Source organism: Cupressus sempervirens, chromosome 1 (genome assembly GCF_028749045.1).
Source record: "Cupressus sempervirens isolate cs-2001-9-10 chromosome 1, ASM2874904v1, whole genome shotgun sequence".
NCBI classification, from domain to species: Eukaryota; Viridiplantae; Streptophyta; class Pinopsida; order Cupressales; family Cupressaceae; genus Cupressus; species Cupressus sempervirens.
Window position 1 is genome coordinate 240839618 of NC_143118.1, and position 21567 is coordinate 240861184.

A 21567-nucleotide genomic window follows, 5' to 3' on the forward strand; every position below is an offset into this window, starting at 1 on the left:
TCAACTTTTTCCTTGGAGCACTTAGAAATGCACTCCAACATCCTCTTAACAACCTCAAGGATTCAATCAAATCTCTTATATTCAAATTGTTCAGTGGTAAAATGGAAGCACTTTAATAGGATGTAGGCCTCCACTTTACAAGGCACTAAGCCATTGAAAATATATGTGTGAGGGAGAGAGAGAGATTTCTAAGTATGATTCCACTTATGATCCAAATTATATTAGCTAGGACCCAAAGGAAGAAGGGTGCTAACACTAAATCTAGGTTATAAAGAAGAATGTAATACAAAGAAATACACTATCTTGGGCCCTTAGTAGGATAACGTAAATGCATAATTGAACTTATTGCTTAAAGAATGTAAATCTAGATGCTATGTAAAGACAATCAACCCAATTAAGATGTAAATCTAGGGTAAAGATATAAAAGGAAATAAAATATGAAAAACTCGCCTTGAAATGCATAGAGTAAGATTTATTTTCACTCAAGAACTTTTGAATTTGAATCTTTTTTTAAATTCTAATCATCGATATTGAAATGAAATGACAAAAGGAACAAAACCCATAAATCTCCCCAAAATTTGAGATAGAAGGACTAGGTCAACTTGGGAGGACATCCTATAACTAGGTTGACAGTGTTCATGACTCCAAAAATGATGACTCTAGAAATATTGTGAACTATAGGTTGTAGATCTGTAATCCTTTTCGCTCCCAAACTATAAATCATCACAAAAATAAAGGTTTGGGGGTTGGGGTTTGATGAGGGCTTTCCTTGGTCAAGCCCTAGGTTAAGGAATTAACCGTAATTGAAAAATGTAAATGTAAATGACTATTAAATAAGATAAATATCAAGATTCACCTTGCTTGAATGTATGTAAATGTATTGTATTGTAGATTCTGAGTTTGGTATGAAGGATGTAGGATATCTCCACAATTGAAATGGATCTACCATAACCACATCATGAAGCCATGGATGTAATGTGCGTGAGTGAAGAAGACAATGAATAATTCAATGTATATCTCCTTCCTTGATGGCCAACAATTAGCTAGATCTTGAAGAGGAAATGCTCACACAGAATCCTTGAATGCATGAAGAAAACTTGTGTGCTTGCCTAAATGCTTGAACTCCTTCTTTTGAATGCTTGAATGCCTTGAGGATGAGATGTCATGAATGCGATGAGATATGAAAAATCAAGCCCCCAAGCCTCCTTTTTGGGTGGGAAAACAACTAAGGCCAACTATGGCGTATAATTAACTAATTGGAAAACTTGAGGACTTTCAGGCCTCGAACCCCATAACCACTAGGGGTTGGGTAGAACTAGATTGACCTAGTCCTACAACATTTCAACCTGGGAGGACTAGGTCAACCTATGAGGAATAGGTTGATTGGGGAGAACTAGGTCCACTTGGTCCCAGAGGACAAGTCAGACATGCCACAAAAAGTACCAAGAGAGGGTAGAAAGATAACAGACTGATATGGTCAAAAATGTAGTGAGATAATACCTAGAAGACCATGTTAGAAAGAGAGATATGACATATAAGAGTGAAATGGGAAGATAAGAAGAGAAAAAGAGACATTGATCATAGGTTCATCCATGGTCCAAGAGAGGAATTATGGAAAAGGGTGTTAAAAGCTCTTAGAATGCAAGTGTGTCCATTTTAAGATGATACACAAATTAACTCCAACGATGCATTTTCCTAATTGAAGGATTTATTTGGAGTATATTTTTTAGCTCTTAGTTATATTAGAGCTCTTAGATTTATATCTAATATTAAAATACCATCATAACTATTTGATGTAGTCAAATAGGTTTATTGGGCAATATTTGCTCTCAAATACACTAGATTAAAGTCATAAAATTAACCTATAATTAAGTGTTGGGGAATGATTCAAGGTAAGTATTGGGATTAAATTTGGTGGAAGTTATTTTTCAAATCATTAACCAACATCCACTGCATTCTACTCACCCCTAGTGACATTCTATAGTGTTTTTACCCTTTCTTCACAGTTGGCCACATAGAGATATGTTAGAGCGGGGTTGTTGTACCAAAAGATTGATATGTTACTGTTTGATACAACCACTCAAATTATAGTACATAGGAGATGGTTAAGACCTTGTCACAAATCCTAAGGTGATCATTGGAAAAAAATTTTCCAACAATATCCCCCTCAATGTTACCTAAGGGTTTGAGGATTTGAACTTGTGACAAATCTCTGATACCACTTGTTAGAGTGGGGTTGTCATTTTACCAAAAGATCAATCTATTAGTTCCCAATACAACCACTCAAATTATAGTATACAGAAGGTGGCTAATCCCTTGTAATGAATCCCAAGAGGAGCACTAAACATTTTTGCCAACAATATGTCCAACTAGGGTTTGGTGGAAATCACTTTCCACATGGTGTTAGCATGAATGTTGATGGTATTCCTTTGGGGGAGTATCCTAATCATTGTCAGAGCATGTGGAGATTGGTAGCATGATTAACATGTTGCATTCATGACTATGTTTGTCATTGATGACAACATAGTATGGTTTTTGTGAAGACTGGCAAGTAGAAGATAGAGATCGAGGTCATATGGATAGATGATTGATGTTTAGATGAAGTATGGATAAGGATGCTTTCTACACTATGTCCAAATGATGAGGTTAAGTGCACATAAATTAAATCGAAGAAATAAAGAAGATATGCTTGCTTTACAAAGAGCAATATATAGACAAAGTATCTAAGAAGTAATTTTTGATGAATCAATGGTATCTCCTAACAGAGGTGGAACTATGATATGCAAAGTGAGATAGTAACAAAGGATAGTCTGATGATGATGTCAATAAGTGTACAAAATTTAGAGCTGCACATGTGAGAATTTGTAAAGACTATGAGTTGACAGTGTTGTGTAATTGCAAAATAATTGATTATCTAAATGTGGTCCTATTATAATTAATTGGGAAAGCCTCAAAGCCAACCCAAGAAATTTTTTGAGGACTTGGTATAAAGGGAAGTGTTTTCCTTAATTGTAATTATGTATTGGAATTAAACAAGTAAAAACAAAAGTAGAGTGTTTGGTAAATGCGAGTAAGAGATCCAAGGGATTATTGGATGTGAAGTTGGTGATCTGGTATTGAGATCAGAAGAAGAAGAATAGTCTGGTTGATAGGACAATGGAAAATAAAGTACAAGTACAATTAATTTTTACTATTCTGCATAGAATAATACATAGATCATTTGAAAAAATGGGTTCATTAGTCTTGCCCTTGAAGCTATTTGGACAGTGGGTCCATTTGTCTTCTACAACTCCTAACAGGGTTGGAATCTCCTAACTAGGACTAATATGTACTGAATTTTTTTATTGACTCCTAACAAGGTCCATCCTCTAACAAGGAACATTAATATTAGTACATCATTTTGTGGGTGCCATCCCCATTGGGGTTTTCCCTTTGATCAAGGGTTTCCCTAGTTAACATATTTGGTGTTATTGTGTATAAGTATCATGTTATAGTTGTTGATTATATTACTCATATGGTTAAAAATTAATAAGGTTGATAATTGTTGTAATAGTTGGATAATTGATCCCCCGACTCTCAATTATATTGGTGGACTTCATATTCCAACAATTGGTATCAGAGCACCGCATCCTTTAAGAGAAAGCTTAACAACTTTGGGAGATCAATGGTGAGTCACTTCAGAGAAGAAAGTCCTAAGTTTGATGGAGTTAACTATGATATATAGAAGGAAAAGATGAAGAATCATCTATTATGTATGGGTCCGAGATATTGGATTTTGACCAAGAGTGATAAAGCAATTGTGGAAGAAGGTAAGCTTGAGGAATGCATCGAAGCAAAAAGAGATCTATTTATGTGCAATATGAGTATATAGTCAACTCTTTTTGAAAATGAATACAGTGAAGTAGAATCACTAGAAACATCTCATAAGATTTGGAAATCTTTAGAGCCTACTTTTAAGGGAGATAAACATGCAAAGAGAGTAAGATTATAGAATCGGATGTGTTTGTGTCAAGATGCTAAAATGATAGAAGATGAATCTGCGAGAAGCTATATTGGTAGGATATCTGAGATTGTTGCAGGAATCAAATCCTATAGTGGATCTAAGGAGGAAGATGAGATTGTACCAAAATTTTGAAAACTTTGATACTACCATTTAAGCAAGTAGCACAGATGATTGAACTATTGATACCCTACACTGAGAAGTTTACCTGAGAGACTTTTCTTGGAAGATTGGAAGTAGCATAATCAAGTTTGAGACACTCTAGAGAATTGATTAGAGTAGAAACAACTTTTAGTGCCCTAAGTGTTCATCCTTTCTTATCCAGAACTGTAAGCACCCATGGAGATTATGCTAGCAGCAATAGACCTAAATCTGAAAAGGACAGAAAGATTGAAAAAGGTATAGCCTTGCTTATAAGAAGAGAACCAGATGGTAAGAAAATCTTTAAATGTTGGACTTGTAATGAATTTGGTCATTATGCATCTATGTGTCCTACAAGAGAGAAAATGTATAAAATAAATTTCAATCCTAGAAGACCTAGAGATTGTTTGTATGCATATGAAGATGATGAATCTGAGGAAAGAGCTTAGAGTGAAAGTGATAATGAATTAGGATTTGTGGCTATAAAAGAAGAAAGTTTTGAAATTGAAATTAGAGAAGAAAAAGCTCTATTTTTTCAAGTTGAAAAGAAGTATGATTGGATAACAAATAGTGGATGTTCACATCATATGATTGGTGATATGAACAAATTTGTTAAATCCAGAAATCATGATGGAGGTATTGTTAGAGTTGCTAACAATACGACTTGTCACATCATAGGGATAGGATCTATTACTTTTGATGGAAAGACTAATATTTATGATGTTTACTTTGTGGATGGTTTAGAGCATAAATTGTTGAGTGTTGGACAATTGGTGGATAAAGGTTATCAATTCTAGTTTATAGAGAAGACTTGTACAATCAAAGATAAGGATGGTAAGTTGATAGGAACATGCACAAAATATAGAGGTAATGTATTTCAATTGAAAGCTACTAAGATGACATGTTTGGTTGCTAAAGTGAATAAAAATTGTTTATGGCATAGAAGATTCTATCATATAAACTTTGATAACATTGTGAAGGCGAGTAGTACATTTTTTGTCATAGATTTTCCCAAAATCATGAAGCCTGCTAATGTTGTTTGCAAAGAATTTATCATGGCTAAGTAAGAAAAGGTATCATTTCCCAACAATAAATTCACTGCCACAAAGAAGTTGGAGATTGTTCATATAGATCTAAGTGGCTCTACCAGGACAAGAGGATTCTATGGAGAAAGGTACTCTATGATTTTTATTGATGATTTCACTAGAATGATGTGGGTAGTAGAAAGGAGAAACATATTAGTATCAGAGGCAACAAGAGAAATGATGTTTGAGAATGATGTATCCAAGAATTTTTGGAGAGAAGTAGTTAATACAGCAGTAAACACCATGAACATAGTATAGATTATAAAAGGTACAAATAGGCTCCTTTTGAGTTGTGGTTTGGTCATACATCCTCAATGAAGTACTTCAAAAATTTTGGACGTAAGTGTTACATAAAGAGAGATGAAAATATTAGTAAGTTTGATCCAAGAAGTGATGAAGGTATGTTCCTTGGTTATCCATTGAAAAGAAAAACTTACAGATGTTTTAATCACATAACTAAGACAATTGTTGAGTGTGCAAATATGAAAATTGATGAAAAGTTTGGAGTTAAAGAAAGAATGATGGATTATAATTCCAATGAGGAAGAGGACATTCCTAGATTTTATAGAGAGAATGTAGCAATATTCTTTGAGACTAACAATGATTTGCAGAATGATGTACAATTTTTTGGGAAAAGAGGAGAACAGAGAATTGAATCAAGAGAAGAGATAAGAATTGAGATAGAAACTCCTACACTTAATGGGAACTTGACAAAGAATTACCTTGTAGAGAAGATAATTGGAAGTAATGACAAAGGAGTAATGAAAAGAAATAGAGTGCATGAGGAATCATGTTTGATTTCTCAAGTTGAACCTAAGAGTGTAGATGAGGCATGCAAAGATGATCCAAGCAATGAAGGAAGAACTAGATCAGATTGTGAAGACTGAATCATAGGAATTGGTTCCTAGACCTAAGGCAAGAATGTTATAGGAACTAAATGGGTATTTAAAAACAAGATGAATGAACAAGAAGAAGTTGTGAGTAAAAAGCTAGACTGGTATGCAAAGGTTATTCATAGTAAGAAGGAATAGATTATGAAGAAACATATGCCCCTATAGCCAGAATGGAAGCAGTAAGAATGTTTTTGGCTTATGCAACAAGTAAGAAGTTCAAAGTGTATTAGATGGATGTCAAATCAAAATTTCTAAATGGAGAACTTCAAGAAGAATTCTATATTGAGCAGCCTAAAGGAATTCCTTTTACAAAAGATAAGGATATGGTATGTAGACTGAAGAGATCATTGTATGGTCTAAAGAAAGCACCTAGAACTTGGTATGCAAGATTGCATAAGTATTTAGAAAAAATTGGATTTTCTAAAGGTATGACAGATGCTAACTTATATTTGAAAGAAATTGAGAATGGTTTGTTGATAATAGCGATAATTGTTGATGACCTAATCTTTGGAGGCAACGATGAAGCAAGTGATAAGTTTTTTGAAGAGATGAGCATGATTGGTGAGATGAATTTTTTCTTGGGTTTACAAATTGAGAAAAATAAAGATGGTATTTTCATATCACAAGCTAAGTATTTGAAAGATTTCTTGAAAATATTTGGCTTGAAATTTTTAAGCCTATTGGTACACCAATGGTAAATGGTCAAAAATTATCTAGCAAAGATGAGACACCTATAGTTGAGCGGAATAAGTACAAATCAATAATTGGAGGTTTGCAATATCTGACTCACACCAAACCAAATATAGTAAATGCAGTTGGGATTGTAGCTAGATTTCAAGCTAATCTTAAGGAGTATCATTAAGCAGCAATGAAGAAGATATTAAAATATTTGAAGGGTAAACCTAATTATGGGTTATGGTATGATCGATTAAGTGATTTCACTTTATGTTCTTATACGAATGCAGATTGGGCAAGCAGTATGGATGATAGGAAAAGTACTAGTGGTGGAGCATTTTTCCTTGGAAGAAGATTAGTTTCTTGGCTGAGTGAGAAATAAGACTATATTTCACAGAGTACAATAGAAGTAGGGTATGTGGCAACAACAAATGATCGTAATCAGATCATGTGGATAAAGTAGATGTTGAAGGACATTGGGATAGAGTTTTCAGAACTTGTTATCATACATTATGATAACACAAGTACAATGAATATGTCTAAGAATCTTGTATTGCATTCTAAGACTAAGCAAATATCTATTAAGTATCATGTTCTAAGAGAGAAAGTTGTAGAAAAAGAAATCATATTGGAGTATGTCAGTATAAAAGATCAGATTGTAGATATCTTTACAAAACATTTTCCTAAAGATACATTTGAATACTTTAGAGGTATGCTTGAGGTTATGCCCCTACCTACTTCAGAATAGATGATGCAAAAAAAATTAAATCAATCCAGTGGTACAGAGCAATATTTTTTAGCTGGACTGAATGTTGATGCTTCCTATATGGGGGAGTATCTATGATGAGCAGAGTCATTTAGGACTCTTGGTAGTTGGTCTAAGAATAGTGTCTTTCGACACTCGAGCTGGTTGAAGACTTGGATCAAATGGTTGACATAATGAAGCCTTTGTCACTGATGTCAATGGGGGAGAGTGTGCATGAAAAACATCTCCTATGTATGAATGGGGGAGTGTATGAAGAAGAGGTATAATGAATGGGGGATAAGATCCTCTAATGGATGAAATATTGATGTATGGGGGAGAGATCGAGATCTCCCATGTATAAGAGAAAGTATTATTGATGTCAATGGGGAGTAACATTGAATGGGGGAGAAGTTGAGGGTTGTTTAGTGTGTGAACAACTGATGTGAGTTGATCAGTGTGTGAATAACTAATGTTGATCCTAAAGAAAGAGATGTAGAATAGAGCAATATTCTAGAGAATTTTAGATTTGATTGATAAAGAGGATTTGAAAAGATGAGAACAACAGGAGTTGGAGCATAATATTGTTTTGGTATTCTTGGAACCTAGATGTTTTTCATCTATGTTGCCATAAATGCCAAAGGGGGAGATTGTTAGCATGAATGTTGATGGTATTCCTTTGGGAGAGTATCCTAAGAATTGCTAGAGCATGTGGAGATTGGTAGCATGATTGGCATGTTGCATTCATGACTGTGTTTGTCATTGATGACAATATAGTATGGTTTATATGAAGACTGGCATAGTAGCAAACAAATATTGAGGTCGTAAAGATAGATGATTAATGTTTAGATGAAGCAAGGTTAAGAATGTATTCTACACTGTGCCCCGATGACAAGGTTAAGTGCACATCAAGTAAGTTGAAGAAATAAAGAAGATATGCTTGATTTACAGAGAGCAATATACAGATAGAGTATCTAAGAAGCAGTTTCTGATGAATGGGTTGTATCTCCTAATAGAGATGGAATCATGATATGTGAAGTTAGACAGTAATAGAGGGTGGTCTGATGATGATGTTAGCAAGTTTGATAGGTCTAGAGTCACATGTGTGAGAAGTTGTAAAGACTATGAGCTGACAATATTGTGTAATTGTGAAATAATTAATTATCTAAATGTGGTCCTATTATAATTAATTGGGAAAGCCTCAAATTTGACTCAAGGAATTGTTTTGAGGACTTGGTATAAAGGGAAGTGTTTTCCTTGATTGTAAGTATGTATTGGAATTGAACAAGTGCAAACAAGAGCATAGTGTTTGGTAAATGTGAGTAAGCAATCCAAGGGATTATTGGATGTGCAGTTGGTGATCTGGTATCAAGATTAGAAGAAGAAGAGCAGTCTAGTTGACATGACAGAGGAAAAGGATGTACAAGTACATTTCATTTATATTATTTTGCAAGGAATAACATAGAGATTATTTGGATAGTGGGTTTATTGGTCTTGCCCTTGAAGTTGTTTGGACAATGGGTCCATCTATCTTCTACAACTCTTAACAAGGTTGGCACAACTCCTAACAGGGTTGAAATCTCCTAACAACAATTCAAAGTGTCCTAACATGGACTAATATGTATTGAATGTTTTTATTGACTCCTAATAGGGTCCATCCTCTAACAAGGAACATTTATATTAGTACATCATTTTCTGGGTACCATCCCCACCAAGGTTTTCCCTTTGATCAAGGGTTTCCCTATTTAATATATCTGGTGTTATTGTGTATGAGAATCTTGTTATGGTTGCTAATTATATTACTCATATAATTAAGGATTAATAAGGTTGATAATTGTTGTAATAGTTGGATAATTGATCCCCGCCCCCCCCGCCCCCCCCCCCCCCCCCCCCCCCTCGCCGCTCAGTTATGTTGGTGGACTTTATATTCTAACACATGGTTCTTCTGCAATTAAGTCCCACTTCATTACTGCATACTTCCTCCATTTGTCTCTACAAATCATCATGCTCCCAAGTTGGTCTAAGATCAATCAGAGGACATATTTGTAACAATCTCTTGGTCTAAACAACAATTCACAAGAACTTGACCAAATGCTCTTTATTTGATGAAAACACAATGCACAAAATTCAAAGAACAAATGCTTACAACATCTACACAATATTGAAACAATAATTGGTTCAATTTTATTAAAATGTCAAAACATGCTCATTACAATTCATTGTTATTGTAGATTCACATAAATTGTTTGCTTGATCAATTTAATCTTTCCTTTACAACAATATATTTTTCTCTCCTCATCCATCCTTCAACCTTGGTCAGGAATTTCAATTCAAATCCCAATGGATACAACTAAAAGATCAAGTTGGTTGGCTAGTTGGAGGATATGTTAGCTAATTGACAAATTTTTGCAAAGTTGTTCAAAAGTTTCTTAATAACTTTTGAGCAACTTTTGCCAATTTTTTATGTCTTTGCTCAAAAATTATACAAACCTTTGTGAATTGAACCAATTGGCTTATTTATCCTCTAAGACACCCTAAATAACTTAATTTCAAGGTTTCCATGCTTGCTGACCAACATTGACCAAGGGTTTATAAGTTGTACCCATGGTTCAAGGTAGGGTGTTTTTTAGTGGTGAATATTCATAATTTTGCAAATTCTAGAATTTTTTTGCTAGCAATTTGACTAATAATATAAGATTTAATGCATCCTAAATTGCCACATGTTTATTAAATTTAGTTCTAAAATATTTAAAATCGCTCAATAATTTATTTTATTAAAAAAATTAAACTCAAAGATTCGCCACAATATTCGATACATGATTAGATTTGATTCACCTAAATATTATATATTATCAAAGAAATTAAAATTAATTCACCAATAATTATCATAATTATTAGTTACTTTAGGAGTATATTGCCAATTAGTTTTCACTATTGATTTAAAATATAATGTAATTACCCTCATAATTTCCATGAGATAAAACATGTTTATTTTTTATTTGTAATATTCCATGATGATTAGCGAACTTCCTATTATTATTATTGAGATTCGCCAATATTTTCTACTCAAAAATTATGATTCCAAAATAATTGTCAATGTAAATAATATTTAAAATTTAAAAAAATTGAGAGATTCGCCAATAAAAATAATTTGATTTTTCAAAATAATGAAATATTCACCAATAATTTATATATTTTTCTAGAGGGGGGTTTCTTAAAGTTTACCCTAGTTCAAGGACCTTACAATGAGAGCTTATTACAATAGAAATGACATATTGATCCTTGTGACTCTTAGGACTATTTAGGAAATTAAGAGGGAGGTTTTCCTACACCAATATCTCTATAGTTTTACAATCATTAATCCATCATTAGGATCCAAACTATCCAAAAACCTATAAACTCACACCATTCAATGATTTTAAGAAAGACACAACATTAGTCTTTAACCATAAAATTAGGTCTTAATACCTATTAGGCCTTTTCAACAACCACAACACTAATCCTTACCAAAATCCAATAACTTCATCACTTACCAAATAATTTCTTACCATACTCATTACCTCTCTCTTTGAAAATCCATCATTCTTTCTTGTCAACTCATATCTTGCAACCCTCCCCATTTATGATCCTTATTGCATTTCCTCAACACATTATTTTCTACAGTCAACACCACAGGGAAGAACACTATTGTTTTCTTCTATATGTTTAAAAAATAATTTAGATACCCGCACATTTGAATGATACAATTGTACAATATATGTTGTTGCAATCTAGAAAGTCCCATTGTTTGGAATTAGTGAAAGCCCCATTCAAGATCTGAAATTATTGAAAGCTCCATTTAGGAACACATACACTCTAAGAAGAATAATTAAAACAAAGATCAAATTCTATTCCTATGAGATACAACTATTGAATAAATGGTAGCTTCGGTAAGATATAGAAATGATGATTGATTTGATGATGTATATATGCATGTATATCAAGACTTTTATTTTGACATACATACACACATGCATATTTTATCGCATTCAGTTACATCATTATTTCATATATGTTTTTGAAATCGATTATCACTCTTGTATCTAATTGAAACACCATATATTCCAAGTATATTATCGATATGTTTTTAGATATTATTAATTGCAAATTAGTGCTATTTGATGTTCTATATCAAATATTGATCAAGCATTATGGTTGATGATGATATTCAAATTAGACATTTAAATTGTTTGTGCAAGATCCCTTCTGATCTTAATTAATAAACCATTTGCTTTTGTTAAGGTGTGAGTCCCGATTAGTACATGTAACTAAGATAAAAAGGCACTTTCATGGCATGTAAATTGGCTATGATTATCATCATTTATAACATTTATTTTATGTGTGGTAAATAAGGTAGTTTAGAGAAATTAGTAAGGAAAATAGTTTTTTTTATAAAGAAATAACTCATTAGATAACACTAATGATCTTTTGGTGCAATGAGCTTTCTTTCTTGGGGTTATGGATAGAATCCTTGAGGTCTCATGATGTCATTAAGGTTGGGAGGAAAAGAGAAAGACCTGATAGTGTTTTAGCTAGTTCCTTGTATGCTTTGATGCTTTTGTTATTTCATTTTCTAAGAATTATTGAGTACCCATATGTAATGTAAGAGAAATAATTTCTATTGTATTCTAAAGAGGCTCATACTACATTTACAAACTAGAATAAATGATTCTTAGATAGTTATATTCTATTTTCCCCCCTTTTTTGCACTTGCAAACTATTGGAAATATAGAAGGAGTAACTAAGAGGGAGGGGGGAGGGGGGTGAATTAGTTACCACTAAAATAAATCCCAGATCCCGTAGATGTCAACAATAAAATTTAGACTGAAAAACTAATTGTTGTTACTCGATAAATACATAGAAAATGTTGTAACTCGGTAAATGTAGAGTGTGAATTACTTTTAGTAGATCTTAAAACATTAATAGTAATTAATCTTGCAAGCATAAGAGAAATAACATGAACACATGAGACACCAAGATTTAACGTGGAAACCCAATTTGGAAAAAACCACCAATGTAACTAGTTACTATTTTTCACTCTTCTGAAGTGAGCCCTATTAGGAGCCAACCCTATTAAAGGTTAAAAAACACATTGTTAGGTGTGACCTTATTAGAGGATTTAATCACTCTGCTAGGAGTGGCCTTGCAAGAGGTCTTAAAACAATTCAAAGGAATTGCCACTTTGTTAGAGGATTTACAACTAGTTGTTAAACCAACTCTGTTAAGAGATTTTAGATCACTGCTACAATGGTTGGAGAGTAACAATGAAATGACCTGATTGTGATGCAACTGAATTGTTGAATCCAAATCTCTGTTCTACTTAGACTTAATCCTTCCTGATCAAATATTACTTTTCTGCTCCACAAGGATACCTACTTATCCTTCAAGTTTGCTCCCTCTCTTTTCTTTTCAATTCAATCAATACACTTGCACACACACTAGAAATCTCAACTTGACCTTTTATTTATACCTTCCATATTGTCACATCAGCCCAAATTCAAATTACAACAACCAATATTCATCATCATAGTTAGCTAGAATCAATACATAAAATAATTAAGCATCATATGCCAAAACAAGAAAAAATCCTTCGAGAGTCAACCCTGCTTAGTAGAAACTAATTTTGGAACGATTCTCTGTGTTAACCAACAGAGGCTCAGTTAACACTGTGAACTTGCAAAAATCCTTTGGAAACTGAGTGAACTCGGTGAATACTAACTCTGTCCAACTTTCCCTTCATTAACCGAGTGAGCTCGGTTAACACTCTTTTCTGCCTCAATTCCTTCGACACCTAAGTGAGCTCGGTAGACACTGTCATCTGTTGGAGTAAACCTGTGAATGCTCGATAGACAAGGAAACCTATCTTCACTGACCAAGTGAGCTTAGTAAGCACTGTTTGCCAACTGATATGACATTTGTGTAACATCAAAGACAACACACAATTAATCAATTGTATCCAACACAAACCTCATGAAAGTACATTATATTTGTAGATTTAGGAGAGAAAAAAAAGGTACTTCATAAGTTGTTTACATTACAATCATCACAGTCAAGTATGCTTTACTTTCTCATAGTTTAAGCCACTAACTTTATTTTCCTTAAAAGTAGAGATGGGAAATTTAGGCCTTATCAACAACAACAATCACCTTTTATTTTTTCACTTTTTATGATACATATAATTTTATTAATGGCCAAGTAAGATAGTTTGCAATGTCCTAGTTACTTTCAATAGTGCCCATGACAAATTTAACATTGAATATGATCGTGGTTACATATTACAACCATATTTCACCAAAAAAATTGTCCAAGATAGTTGTAGCTCAATGTATCAAGTCTACGCTTCTTTCTTCCAAGGTATTGTCTAATTTTAAAGCATCAATAGATAGACCATATAGAGTCAAATTTCAAAGTATTCAAATTTAAAGATAAGTATATACCAACCATTTGCATTAATCCCTTGTGATTTTAACTATACCTAAACTAATTTTTGCATTTAAATGATCTCCTATTTTGAGATAAATTGGCTCTCAATCGATAATTGTTGATTCATAAGGGATAGATAATGTTGTAGCTCAATGTGACCTATTAATAAATATATCGTATGTAATTAATTTATGTTTTACCCTATTATTAATGACTACTTTATAATAGATAGATTATCTTTAAAGTATTCATTGTCCTATTGTTAGAATACTTACTTGATAGTATTTTAAATAGTTCCTTGTATGCTTATTTAAGACATTTAAATACAAAGTGAAGTTTAGAAAGAAACAGAAAATGTAAAAAATTATCTTTGATGCTTTGTTATTTTATTTTCTAAGAATTATTGAGTACTCATATGTAATGATAGATGAAGAATTTTTATTGTGTTGTATAGAGGCTCATACTACATTTACAAACTAGAATAAATGATGCTTATATGGTTATATTCTTCAAAGGTTATGATCATCCTCAACACATTGCATCTTTAAAATAAAATATTCATGATGAATTATACATTTACAATAATTGTCTTCCATTATAATACAAAAAGGTTTAACATATCCGTGAATTTTCTCATCCAAACTGAAAATATATAATGATTATTAGTTCCACCTTCAATAGTGTAGGTGTTATTGGTTGAACATGAGCAGAAAGATCCACCTTTGGAAATTGATGAACAAATTTATGAATGGTTTTTCCCTTCTTTGGAAAATGAATGCATGGGTAAAAAGATCATAATATTGATCCCATGTTATATCTTTCTTCCCAATTTTGGTCTAGATGTTGTTTAGGATGCCTTTAAAATGTTGGAGTGGAGTTTGGATACTCCACGTATGCTTTCCTAGAATAGGAACATGATCTAAGAGCTTTGCAAGTTCCATCTTCTCTTCTTCTCTTATAGCCACATATTTAAAATATTCAAAGAATTCATTGTCCTATTCATGTTAGAATACTTACTGACTGTAATGTCTTTGCTCCTAGATTTTATGATTGTTGGTGAGAACAAAATTCCAAACTAATCAAGCAGTTGATCCAAAATACATTGTATATGGTTGAGGTATGTTTAAATACCTTATTTCACATGCTGGTCCTTTTACTGTGTGATTTAATGTGATGAATTTGCATTTTTGGACAATAGCTTAGAGGTATCATATTTTAGATTGTTCTTTCTTCTAATCCAAGCAATATAGTGGTATATGAATAATAAATAATTTGCACTAAGTTCAATGGTTTTAGTTGGAATCTAGTGGTAGAAAGATTAGTTTCACTTCCTTTATTTACGAATTTCTATTTTTATCCTCATTGTCAACCATATAAGAAACATTATATATTAATATCAACAATATTGTCATTTTGGGCAACTAGGCCTACAAGATTCTATGTATTAGTTTGGGCAGTTTTGTGCAATTAGGCCTAGTAACCAATTAGCTCTCCTAATTGAGACAATGCGGCTTCATAGGAATGATGGTTGATTTGATCATGTATATATTTATGTGTGTGTGTGTGTGTGTGTATGTGTATTAGTGCTCTATATATTCTAACATGCATATTTAATTGTATTCAGACACATCATTATTTCATAAATATTTTGGAAACCAATTGTCATTCTTGTATTTGATTGAAACACCATTCATTCCAAGTATATTATCAATATTAATTTAGAGATTATAAATTTCAGATTAGTGTTACTTGATTTTCAATATCAAATCCTCCTTGACCATTATGATCGGTGATGATATTCAAATTAGACATTTAAATTGTTTGTGCAAGATCACTTCTGATCTTGATTGATAAATCATTTGCACTTGTTAAGGTGTGAGTTCCTATTAGAGATCGGGCATTTGATTAAAATGAGAATGCACTTTCATGGCATGTAAATTGACCATGATTATCAATATTTATAACATTTCTTTTATGTGTGATAAAGAAGGTAGTTTGGAGAAATTATAAAGGAAAATGATTTATTTACTAAGAAATAACTCATAGGATAACACCAATGATCCTTTTGGTGCAATAATTTTTATTTCTTGGTGTTATGGCTAGGATCCTTGAGATCTCATGATGCCATTAAGGTTGGGAAGGAAAAGAGAAAGACTTGATAGTATTTTAGCTAGTTTCTTTTATGCTTATTTGAGACATTTAAATAAAAAGTTGAGAAAGAAATAGAAAATGTAAAAACTTATTCTTTGATGTTTTTTATTCTCTAGGAGTAACTGAGTACTTATATCCAATTCAAATATAATTCTATAAAACATTTAAAAATATGCATAAGACATAACCAACGTGACATGATTGGGAGTTGTTAATGGCTCCCACAAATAAGCACCTAATCCTATTCTTGTTAGAATACTTAACGACAATATTGTATTTGTTACTGAAAAAAAAACAATTGGACTTTGAGCCAAAAAAATTATAAGGATGATTGTGCCAAAAAAGCATACGAATCACTGGTTAGTATTGTTGGTGCATGATCACCATCTTCTTGCACTTTTTTGGGCACAATTGGTCTTGCATTTTATGGTTTCTGGTGAGAACAAAATTCCAAACTAATCAAGTAGTTGATCCAAAATTAGTTGTAATTGGTTGAGGTATGTTTAAATACCTTATTTCACATGTTGATCCTTTTTCTATGCGATTTAATGTGCTTTTCTAAACATCTTTCATTGTGTTGCAGTACTTAGGAGGTTATGATATTTCATATCTTCACTACGTCAACAATACAATTTCATAAAATTTAGAAGTAGGACCTAGTTCAGTATCAAAGTTATCTTCTCCAAGTCTTCCTCAAGGGATTTTGCTTCCACTATCACACACACACACAAGGTCATTTTGAGAAAGCAAATTGGTCGCAATTTAAACCGCAATCCATATGCATGAATAGCAAACAAAATTGAAAAAATACAATTTCCAACACATGTGTACATGTCTATTGGAGATGTCTATAGGTTTTTAAAAGTTAGATATTGTGGTAGATATTAGAATTTGACATCCCTATAGATAAGGGATAATGTCACCAGCAAGTTAGGAAATTAAAACAACTTAAAGACTAGAAGACATCTAGTCAAAACAACTAAGAAATCTCCTACCACAAAACCACCAAGGAGTTTTGACCACCAAGGAATTCCGACCACTAGTAATTGTTTGAATTTTTTCAAAATATAAAACTTTTACTTGTGTATATACGGGTTGATTAGAGAAGATATATATGCATGAGTGACAAGCACACAAACTTGTCTAAAGATTATTGGTAGATGACCTTACAACAAATGTACTATTGTGAAAAACATCACTAGTACATTTGTTGTTGGGTCAAGCTACCGATAATCCTCAAGAAAATTTGTGTACTTGTCACTTATGCATATACCTTCTCTAATTAAATTTAAATATGCACAAGTGAAGGCTATATATAATGAGGATATTCAAAAATTTATTGGTTATTGGAATTCCTTAGTGGTCAGAACTGCTTGGTGGTTTTGTAGAATGTGATTTCTCAATTATTTTGACTATAAGTCTTATAGTCTTTTAGTTGTATTGATTTCCTTGGCTTGTTGATGGAATTTCCTTACCTATAGGGGTAAAATTTTTAATGTCCTCCACATTATATAACATAAAAAACCTATAGACCTCTAACAAACATGTAGACCTATCTTGGATATTATATTTTCCTAGCTCTGCTTGTTGTCCATGCATATGGGTTGAGGATTTGTTGTCGCTAACTTGCTTCCTCAAAAGTATCTTGTCCTTCAATGCTATAGAACAACACATCCAACATAGATGTTATATATTTTATAGAATCCCTATTAGAATTATCTCAGATGCCCAATGCCCTACCAAAGCCAACTGATGATGACATTATATGTGTGATGACATTCTCTTTGGTTTTTTGAATGCATGTGCCTTGGAATTCTGAGTATGTACTGTTAGAGTCAAAGCCAACATAGTCTAGCTTGTTCATGGAATTTTGATACTCGATTCTATAAGACTGGTGACGATGGTCACAAACATCAAACATTCCAATGTGATCCTTTTGATGGTAAGTTTTTTCAATTGGGCAACACTAGATGGTCATAACTGTGATGAATAATAACCTTTAAAATTATGCCCCAAATGTACTAGTATAGTATGGAAGAGCTAATGATTTTACACTTTATGTTTACACCAATGAAAATTGGGCATGTAATATTGAAGACATGAAGAGAACTAGTGGAGGTGCATTCTTTAAGGAAATTATATTAGTTTCATGGTTGAGTAAAAAGTAGGATTGTACTTCACAATCTACTATGATAAATGAATATATTATTGTTGCTATTAACTGTATACAAGTTATTTGGATGAAGTAAATGTTGAAGGATATTAGAGTTATTTATGATGAGCTTGTTACTATACATTTTGAAAATTCAAGTATTATTAATATTTCAAAGAACCCTATGTTACATTCAAGGACTAAACATATTTCAATCAAGTATCATTTTTTGAGAGAGAAGGTGAATGAGAATGAATTAAATTTGGAGCATGTGGATGCTAAGAAACAAATAGATGAAATATTTATAAAGCCCTTATTGAAGGATGCCTTTGAAATTCTCATATGTATGGTTGGGGCAATGACCCCTCCTTTTCAGAACTCATCAATACTATACACATTAATCCAATGGTCATCATTGACTTATTCTACATCTGGACGTGATATTTCAAGAGATTCTCAGTTGATAGATTGTTTATTATTGAGTTGTACAAAGGGTATGTTGGCCCTTTTTTTACTGATATCAAAGGGCGATAGAGTTCATCATGTGAAAAAAGTTTGGAGACAGAATCATGTTTTATCAGAGTTATGTTGGGAGAGTTATTATTTTGTGCATTGAAGGCGTATGTTTCCATCAATTCTAAAGGGGGATATTTTTAGAGATTGTGACTATTGCTTTGGAGATCGTTTGAGAGAGAATTTTTTGCTGGTTATGTTTGGCATTAATGTTTTGTCATTGATATCAATATATCTATTTATCAAACAGAATACTTGTTATTGTTTAGTACAAAGATTGGTTCAGTGGTGAGACTATTTGGTTCACTTGTGTTGGCAATCATTTTTTATTTCTGTTAAAAGAGTCTACATGCTATGTTTTCAATCATATATGGTGGCAAGATTTTTCAATTGAGTTATTGAAGATTTGATGAAAACTGGTTATTGTTAGGATTTAGTGATGAATTGCTTCAAACTGTGGCTCATTTATTTGATCACAAAGTTTCAGTGGAGCAAGATTGCAATTTGTAATTTAAGATTATTCATAGAGAGACACATGCTTATGTTTTTAAATATTGTCTTGAGGATTATTTGCGTGGAAGTCAATTTTCTCTTTGGACTAAGAAATGAATTTATTTCGTGGACAATAAAGTTGGGAGTAAAGACACACAGAAAAATAGACTAAGAAAATATAAAGATTTAGCATAGTTTACCCAATCTTGGGCTACGTTCACAAAATAGAGAGTCTAATATTATTATCCAATAAATCAACTTGATTATAGTCTGCAATCCTTTACAACTCAATACTGTTGCAAGAAGCTACCAAATTCTCATATGAAAAAACCCTAACCATACAACATTTTAACAATATTTATGTTGTTTACAAAGATAGGGTAAGAATATGTTGGCTAATAGAGAAATAAATCCCAACACCTTTATGCATTAATAAAAGTCATTTGTGGCTTCATGGGGTTCTTTTCCTTAACGCTATCTTGGGGGCATTGCCTCCAAATCTCTATTGAAAAATATGGGGGAAAATCGTGTTGATAAAAGTGGGGGAAAATATACCATCAAATTTGATTAGGCTCCATATAACAAAATGAACCAAGAGAATACATTTCCTATTTGACATTTTAAAAGCAACACACTAAGACTAGAGAGTTGCTTGATAGGGGATGTTTTGATTCACTAAGTTGAGTGCATGCTTTTACTACATTCTAAATCATCAAATATTGTGCATTTGTAAAGACTTAACAATCACCAATGTTGCATCAAATTCCACATTAACTCTCATGAAAATATTACAACAAACTAGAATTAAGAGACATACGGAGGTCATGATCCATTTATATTAATCAAGCATTGAGGTGGAATGAACTTGTCACCTATAATGGACAACTCAATACTAGTATATTTTACATGAATACTCAAGCAATGCTTGGTATTCTAATTAATTACAAGCTCTACTCCCTAACATAAAAAAAAAAACTATGATTGGTATCCAAAGAACATTAGTCAAAATTTTCCTATGATCATTATTAGCGTGGAGCTTATAATATTATGCAATGTTGTATTTATATTCTTTTTAATAATTAATGCTTCTTTATATGTTTTTTTTTTTTTTTCCACCTCTCTTGACAACTCCCACATCATATTTATGTTGACCGATTCATTTATCTCCTCTTGTCCATTTTATACCATTCTCTTCTCTTTCCAATTAATAATAATCAAAATATAAGAAACAAATTAAAAAAAGTACCAATAGTTTGTAAATTTTCTAACAAAGTATTTTTTGAAATTAAATACTCAAAAGCACAATCATTAATTAAATATTATATATCAATTTTAGTGCTTTATAATTGCAATATTAAAATAAGTCATAGATATCAGATGATAATGTCCACAGAAAAGTTGTATGAAATAAGAAAAAAGTCCTTAACATGAACAAATAAGGGTCACATTATTATGACACATGAAAGTACATACAGTATTATAAATCTAAAATTTCTTAAAGTCAAAGTATTAGTTGATGATACTTATTATTTGGATTTTAATTAAGGCTATATGACATGCTTTCTAGGAGTCCTACAATAAAAATACCTAATCCTTTTTAGGATAACATAAATTGTTTAGTTTTCTATGAGTGAATTCATTTGACAACTTTCAAGGCATATAACCATTGTCACTTAGAAAGGCTTCACCTTGCATCCAAATGACACAATTTTGACATCTATGGTTTCTTCGTGTCATCTTAAGGAGTTCTAGAACACCGTAATAATAGAAGTAGTTTTCTCACATCAAATATTCAAATTTATTAAAGCAATAATGTGAACATTAGTAGATAACAAGTGTACACTGCATGGATGAAAAAGCTTCACGTACTAACCCTATGATAGTGTGGTACTAGATAGTGGATTCCATAAACCAATTATCGAAGGTCACACAACTTCACCTAACTACCAACATAAGTAATCAAGATGTTAAAATTATAGAATTAACTTTTACAAATTTCAAAATTATAAACAATTTGGAGGAAGAATCATTAGTGACTTGATAGTCTATAAATCTTCATTTGTGTTCCTAATTAGAACTAATAATATTTTGCACAAATTGACCTTTTGAGCCTTATAGATAGGTTGATTTGGCCTCTCTTTGCTCTACAAGCAGATTCTATGTATATTTCTAAGACCTTACATTTAGAGCTTATAATGATGAATGCACTTAATATGAAGTAACCATTGTTTAAAATTATTCTCTAAGGGCCTATTTGACTG